Raw genomic sequence first — 8,560 nt, 5'->3', positions numbered from 1 at the left:
CATCTGTTCAACTTGGCCCGAACTCTGGGGGTGCCAGGGGGTTCCATTGTATCCCTAAAGCAGTCATTACTCCTTTAAGAAATTTTCCTGTAAAATGAGTGCCCCTATCTGAGTCTGTTGCCTCCACAGTCCCATAGCTTGGAATTATTTGTTCCAAAAATACTTTAATAACTGGTCTTGTAGTTGCTGAAATGTCTGGAAATGCTTCTGGCCACCCTGTTAACAGACATACTATTACCAGAAGATATTTAAATCTTGCCACTCGAGGCATTTCAGTAAAATCTACCTGGCATCTCTGGAAGGGATGTACAGGCCAAGGCCTCCCTCCCCTGGCAAGTTTCATTGTAACTCTGTTACTGTTTTTAGCACAAATCAAATGCCCCTCAATAGCTCGCTTTGCCAGAGTAAAAAGACCCACAGCAGCGTACATTTTGAGGAAGGCTTCTGCTATTCCTTGGGAGCCCCAATGACTTCCTTCATGAAGTTGTTTTAACAACTGTAAAGCTAGAGCTTTTGGTATCCACTGCTTACTATCCCTTGTAAACCAATTACCCCCTCTTTCCTCTGCCCCACTCTCTTTAACTATCTCAAGTTCCTCTGGTGGAAAAGACAGCTTCTCTGGCAGCGGTGTATGGATGCTAACTGTGAGCAAAAGCAGGGAGCACAGTGCCTGTGGAAAAGCAGGCCGCATAACTTTCTCAGTCTCGCCTGAGAAAAGTGGCCTGGGAAATCGTAACGGGGAATTCAAACAACCCTCAGAGATAGAAGACAGCCTTGCAGGTGCTGTTTGTCTGTTCCTTGTTATCTTGCAAGAGAAGGTTGAGCGGTGGTGTACCACACTGACCAATGATGGTGATGTGTTAGTTTACTAACTAATAAGAGTTGTACCTTTCTGTACTTTCATGTATCGGTCTATAAAAGAAGATCTGAGGTAATAAACCTCGCTCTCCTGTTCAATGCACAAGAGAGTCTGTGTCGTTCTTCTTGTGGTTCCCAATAGAGGGACAGAGGTGTATTGAGAGACCGCCAGCTATTCACGGCTCTTCACAGAAGGAAAAGTGAACGCTGTTTATTTCTATCTTTAGCACACCTTTTATAGGGTTCTACAGGGTCTGCGGGCTAAGCAAGTTACCATTGGCTAATACACACAGGTTTACATTTTTCCTCCTGTACACAAGGATATTGTTTTGCTTTACTCTCTCTTCTGCAGGGAAGTTTCAAGGACTTTAGCCTTTAATATCACGACTTATTCCAGAGGCTGGTTTGTGCAGACAGGCCTTTCATGCCCACCTTCTGTTAGAATATTATCTACAGTTCCCTGATTCTCTTTATGCACAAACCAGGCTTTGGATGTGACTTGTTCTACATTTTTGCCAAGACAAGATAACATACAACTTAAAAGTATCATCCCAATTACATTATAAGTAAAATCCATCCCCCTTCTAGCAAAAGAGGCCTCAGCCATCCGGTGATGCCCCAGCTGGCGAACCAACTTCCAATGGTGTCACTATCTTCTTTCAGGGCATGTAACCCATCCTGTAGCTGTTGTAGTTGCTTATGGATGGAAACTGAATGATCAGTAAGATTCAAGCAGCACATGTCTTCAAACTCCTCACAACCATGGCCTTGTGCTAAGAGCAAAAAGTCAGTTGCAGCTCGATTTTGCAATACTGCATGATGTACACTTCTCACATCAGCTGAAAGTTCACTTAACATTGTGGATGTTTAGTAGAATTCTTTTCTAGTCCAGCAAGTGAGCCTTTTTAGAGTTGACAAGACTTTAGCAGCAGCTGCTCCTGGAGTAAAGAAGGAGGTTGCCCATATTATACCACAATCCCAAAAGTCTGGGTCTCTAACATCATTACATTGTAATTCATTCAGGCTTCACTTTGACTGTTTAATGTTTTTTATTTTATCAGTTACATTCAGCAATTGATGAAAGCTTGGATGGAACAAAGTAAATTTCCCAAGATAACAGGGTCCTCCATGTGGACTAGCAGGAATTGCACTCTATGCTCTACCTCCACAGATTAGGAATATTGAACTAGGTAATTGCCTTGGTAATTGTCCTGTGAGATTGCACCATGAATAAAAGGCTTTACTTTCAGTGTGAGTAACGAGATCAACTATAGGATTGAGTGTAACCCAGTGTTGCATTACTTTGTTGGAATGGCTTTATGTCAGGGGCTCAAGTATTATCCTGAGGTATTGGTGAAACCTAACAAGCCTAATTCTTCTGGGGGCTCTATGGTAATACTGAGAACTTTGATAATTTTTGCTTGCCAACAGGCTTCAAGTTGTCTTAATGTGAAGCCAACAGTGCAACTGCACTCTCATAACATTGCCAATCGATTCAATCGAGTCTCGTTACTAAATAAACCTTTAAATGCTTGAGGATCCCATTCAGGGACTCCTGTGAGACAGGTGTGAAAAGGATCTCCAGGTGTGGCTAGGCTAAAACACATCGACATTTTGGCCACTCAAGTGTGCCTGAGTGACCCAAATGTTCTGTCACTTTTGGATGTTAGTTAGCAGACAGCTGGGACTATACACAGCACAATTACCATAAGCAGTGTGTTCCATGCAAATGACACCATGCCTGCAGACTCACAATTAAGGCATTAATGTGAAATGAACTTTGAAATATGCTTATATTAACTCTTGAAAGGGGAATACTTATACATCATACTAATATCTTTTCTAAAGTTATCAATAACCTACAAATAACAATTATCACAAAAGCTACACTCTTTATCTTAAACTATTATCTAACTACTTTTAACACATGTGCTCTGGTATTTATGCAATCTAAGCGTGAAAGCAATTTGCTGAAAGGGTCAAATACAATTACAATTTGCTTTTATATACAGTTAGATGGAGTCTCTACACTCTTCTAGATCTTCTATAAAACTCTTCTCACAAACAGTGATTTAACGTGATTCAGTCTTGGAATGTCCGCTGCTCCTGTGATGTCAACTGGCAGCTGATCGGTGACTGAGTGAGGGCATCGATGTTCAGCTTGTTCTTCACATCCTTCTAAATCTTAAAACAGAGAATAACTGAAAAATTGGTAGAGACACAACATCATGAGAACAACACAAAATTTCTGTTGGCAAACTGTCTGTGTAGAGCTCAGACACAACTGTGTCCTGACAGCTCCACTTTTGATCTTGTTTGGAGTACCAAGGTTGTGTGGTGATATCTGTGTTTATTGGATCTCATGTGTTCAGAGGCAGACAATCTGGTCAGATGAACAGGTGACCTTTTTGAACCTGGCAACAAAACACAGACTCTTCTCCCCTTGAAGTTAATGAAGTATTTTGGCTTAGCTATGGTTCACCCAATTGGAAATTTAAGTTATATGATCTTTCTAAACTTTCAATATAAATATTTCATTATTGTGCTCCAAATTTCTAATGCACATATTACACTAATATGTGTAAATGCTTTTAGGGTATCAATCTCCCCCCGTTTTGTTTTTTTTTTAAAAAAAAAAATAATAAAATGAGATGTACTTCTGTCATACACATCAACGTTAACACAAAACCATATACACAATAAATAAAAACCCATAGCAGTTAAAAATCAATCAAATCAGAAACATTATTAATAACATATATAATATCAAACTACCACTAACCAATAAAACACTGCACCAGCATCATGGGGTCTGCAAACAAACAAAAGAAATCAGTGAAGGATTGGACAACCACCTCCAGAAATGATTCTCCAAGCTCACTTCAAAATTGATCCAGCTGTCATATTAATAGGGTCAAATTGCTGAGTCAAAAAGTGACTCAGATAGTGATTTGGTACAGAATACATCTGGATCTGTTGGCAAACATTCTGTCCAGCTAAAGTCAAGGCTTGGCCAGGGCCTGGCTTTTAACTGGAAAGATGCCTCAAAACTCATTTCTAAAACAAGGTTCTCAATAGTAGCAGCTATGAGATGCTTACAGCACAGCAAACTGTTAAAATGCATTTGTACAAAGCAAATGATCAGAAGCCTCAGGTACCAGACCAATTCAACCATTCAGCAGTTGGCTTAATCTGAAGCCTCTCCCATGGCAGCTGACTCTCAGCAATGGTACATTTTCTTGGAATTCTGGAAACACTGAAAAATAAGAAAGCTATAAAAAACAAAAACTGCAGTGATTGCAACAACCAAAAGAACTCCCAATGAAATCAAGGGTGTCACAGACTGCATTCACTTTTATCCACAAGCAGGTTCATCAGTGTTCTATCACAGCTGTTTTAGTTGTAGTCATCTCCATCTCTCTAAAAGAAATAACTATCCGTTACAGTTTAAACAAATATGTTTAACAAAACATAGAACAATTCAAATTAAACTATACTTAAACACGATGAAAATTACTTATAACAAAAGGAAATAACAAAACATGAAAAGAAAATCAAATTTATAAAACTTAACTTAAAAACATTCAAACTTAAACATAATAAAACTTAGTTTTGCTTTATTCTATTAACACTTAATCTATATCAAATAAAAGCATAACTTAATCTTCCTCTATTATTATAAAAAGGCAACTGAAAGTTTGGCATATACTTTTTAGACACAATATAACAGTAGCATGGATTCACTACAATGATTATAAAAAAATAAGAAATACACAAGAATTCTATGTCAATTGGCTCTAATAAAAACTCACAATAATTGCAAATGTTGCTAAAATACTTATTCATAAAAGGAATTTGCCTAGTATATGTTTAAATTGGTTAGGATTTTAAAGTGCACTTTTACTAAAGAAAAACCACAGCAACACATGATTTGGCAAGTTGCCATTCAGCTTTTGTAGCACTTTTCAGAAACATCAAGTCCAATTCTTAATTACAATCTGAAGTCCAAATTGGAATATATATTTACATGTTACGCGTGTTTTTTATAACAAAAAACATTGACATTGAAATTATCTTATTAAAATTGTGGAAAAAACAAACAAATGGGTAATATATGCTTAACTTCACTTTGTCTTTTACAGTAAAGTTCTCCTCGCTAATTATTTTTGAAACCATAAATCTCTTTTGTAGATAACTTTAATTGGAAGGTTATTTTCTTAGGAGCTGTAAATCATACAACATTTTAACACTGGGTTTTAAAATTAATTATTGCAAGGTAACTTTTACTTCTGTTAATATTCACCTTAAACACTTTTTAAAAAGGGACTTTTTAAACTTCCAAAGAATCACAATACTTTTCCCCAAAAAACTGCAACTGCATTAACTCATAATTACTTAAAACACAAAATTCACTCTAACAGGGTATACAGAAACATTTTAAAAACCCAATGAATCATGACTTTTTAACAAACTGGATACTGTCCCGGTGCTTTTTCTTAGAGAGGTAGCGGGGGGTGAACTGCCCGCTCTGCTGCTGCTCTGCTGCTGTGTTATCTCTAGAAGGTCTGAGTAATGTCTCCATCATCCCCCACATACTCTCGCAGAGAGGAAAAACCGAGAGAAAGAAAAAACCTCACAAAGTTAACTTTAACAAATGCAGTTCTTTCTCTCAATATTTCTCCTGTTGTTCACAGAGAGAAGAAAAAGGGCACCATTTTATAAAAACAGGCGATGTTACACGAAAAGCCTCTCAGGGCCAGGTGGTAACAATGGTGACCATTGCAGCTTATCAACTTTTAATTACAGTGATGAACTTCAAACTGGATACCATATAGTTAGCGATTTTTTGGCTATTTTGTCTCTCTTTGAAGCTGTCTGAGCCACCTGTTTCTGTTTCAACTGTTTCCATAATTGCTGATATTTGTCCAGTGTGGCCTTGGAGCTTCTTCTGCACTGCCTCTGCCCCGGGGGTGCCTTTGTTCTCTGTGCACACTTCAGTGCTTTCCCCCATGTCCCCCTGGTTCAGGTGGAAATCATTTTAAATCAGGTTTCTCTTCTTGCAGGGTAGTAAAGTTGGAACTTAGGTAAGACTGTGGTGCTAAAAGTGTCTCCAAAGTTGGAGCAAATAGTTCAGGATGTATCACATCCTGCCGTTGCTGAACAGATTCTGTTTGTTGTTTTGGCATTTGTTGTGAAGTTTCTTTCTTCTTATTTTCTTCTCTTTGAATCTCCCTCCCTCTCTCCAAGGACAGCATAGACAGGAATGCTCACCCAGCAGTGGGAGGTAGAGATGGCTGCTGTGACACAGGTAGAATTACAGGGCTCACAGCCTCAGTGTATCTCGCTTTTCTGTTTTTTAAGGTATTAATTACAATCTGCCAAGTTGGACCGAGAGACAAAATGTCCTTGATCCTCCCTGTAATCATTTTCTTCTACAAATCCCCCACGTCTTCCCATTCTTCTACTGCAAAACACAGCGGCGGCACCGAAAAGCGCCAATTTTCATTGGCCCATAAAACGAGCTTGTCCAGGTCCTTTTCCCTGACTGCTTCGCCTATTATCGTATTAACGATAATACTCAGAAACAGTTTTTCTGCTGCTGCAAATTCAACTTCCATGCTGGTGGTGCAGGGTGGGGAGAAGGTTGCGACCCCTCACTCCTCTGCCTCTGGTTTCCCCCAGCTGCTCAAGACAACGTCTCCCCGCACACGGGCGAGCCTACCCGGTACCGATCCGAGACCGCGTCTCTCCGCACATGGATCCGCTCCACCAGCCCTGGTCCGTAACTGAGTCTCTCCGCACACCGACCTGCCGAAGCCCCCAGCCTTCAGGGTCCCTGTTTGGAGCGCCAGATATTGAGAAACAGCTCAGACTATTCACCAGTCTTCACAGAAGTATGGCAAGCATCGTTTATTTCTATCTTTAGCACACTCTTATAGGGTTTTACAGGGTCCGCGGGCTAAGCATGTTACCATTGGCTTATACACACAGGTTTACATTTTTTCTCTTAGACATAAGGATATTGTTTTTCTTCATTCTCTCTGCTTCAGGAAAGTTTCAAGGACATTAGCCTTTAATATTGCAACTTATACCAAAGGCTGGTTTGTGCAGACAGGCTTTTACTAAAATATCATGCCCACCTTCTGTTAAAATATTCTCCACATCCTAATATAATTCACAGGCTCTCACAAGCCCACACAGTTCTGCTGTCTGAGCTGACCAGGTGGGCAGTAACCGACTCCTTTTTTTCTTAATTTCTTTCTATTGACGATAGAATATCTTGTAAATAATTTCTCTTCTAGCACTCTTGAAGACTCATTTATAAACACATTTTCTCCCTCAGGCCAGGGACTATCTCATAAATCTTCTCTCATTTGCATCTGGAGATTTACTACCTGAATGCAGTCATGGGTTTCTTCCTGTCCCCCCTCTTCAGGGCTGTTCAAACAGGAGACTGGGTTAAACCTTTTCCTAATTTTAAATTCTAAATCCTCTGGTTCCATTAAACAAGACTCATACTGGAATAACTGAGCACTGGTCATCTACTTAGAGGGTCTCTTAGTTAACAAAGCTTTAATCTGATATGAAACTTTAACAATCAGATACCTTCCCCCTTGTCAGCTTTCAGGCTCTAGCCATGATCAGAGCTGTGGCTGCACAGTTTTGCAGACAAAGGGGCCAGCCTCTGGCCACCGGCTCTAAGGGCTTGGGAAAATAGGCAACAGGCCTCCGTGTTCCCCCATGCTCTTGCACCAAAATTCTTTTAGCATCACCCTGTTTTACATTCACATATAGTTCAAATTCTTTTTCTGAGTCAGGAAGGGCTGAGACTGCGGCATTAACCAATTTGTATTTTAATTCTCTAAAGCTTTGCTCTCCTTCTGGTGTCCATAGGATGACATTAGGATTGTCTTGGGTTAAAAAGAAATATAAAGGTCTGGCCACAACAGAAAAATCTTCAGTCTATACTCTGCACTACCCCAATAACCCTAAAAACTGCTGTAACTCTTTTTTCGGCTGGGCTAATGGTACCAGTAAAATCTCTTGTATTCTTTCTGGATCAATATACGTAACATTCCAGTCAGAATACGTCCTCAACATTTGACCTTTTTTTCTACTAACTGTCCTTTTTTTTGGACACTCAAGTCTTTTTTTAGCAAGAAAATTAAGCAGCTTTACAGTAGCCTCTTCAACTACCTTTTCCTGTTTCCCTGATAAAAGCAAATCATCCACATACTGTAACAACCTAACTCCTGAGGCTGGAGTAAACTCTTATCATATTTTCTGCAAAGCTTTCCCAAACAAAACCGGTGACTCTGGATATCCCTGCAGGAGGACTGTCGATGTCAATTGTTGCTTCCCTATTTTCTTTCCTTCCTCTTGTTCCCACTCACAGGCAAAATACTCCTTACTGTCTTCTGCAATTGGACTCCTCTAGAAAGCATCCTTCAAATCCAGGACTGAATAATACTGATGTGAAGAAGGGATCTGGTTCAGGATTGTATAGGGGATCTGGAACTGTGGCATGCCTTGATCTGACAATTTCATTTATTATTTTTAAATCTTGCACTATCTTGTAGGTTCTAGCTGGTGCTTTAACCAGCAGGATAGGGGTGTTGTAGGGAGACATACACGGCCCTAAAAGACCTGCTTGTAGCGGGGACTCAATGACAGGCTGTAACCCCTTCTTTCCCTCCCTTGA

This window comes from Cyanistes caeruleus, chromosome 11, assembly GCF_971803275.1.
Source record: "Cyanistes caeruleus chromosome 11, bCyaCae1.hap1.1, whole genome shotgun sequence".
Taxonomy (NCBI): Eukaryota; Metazoa; Chordata; class Aves; order Passeriformes; family Paridae; genus Cyanistes; species Cyanistes caeruleus.
Note: the sequence above shows the minus strand (reverse complement) of the source record.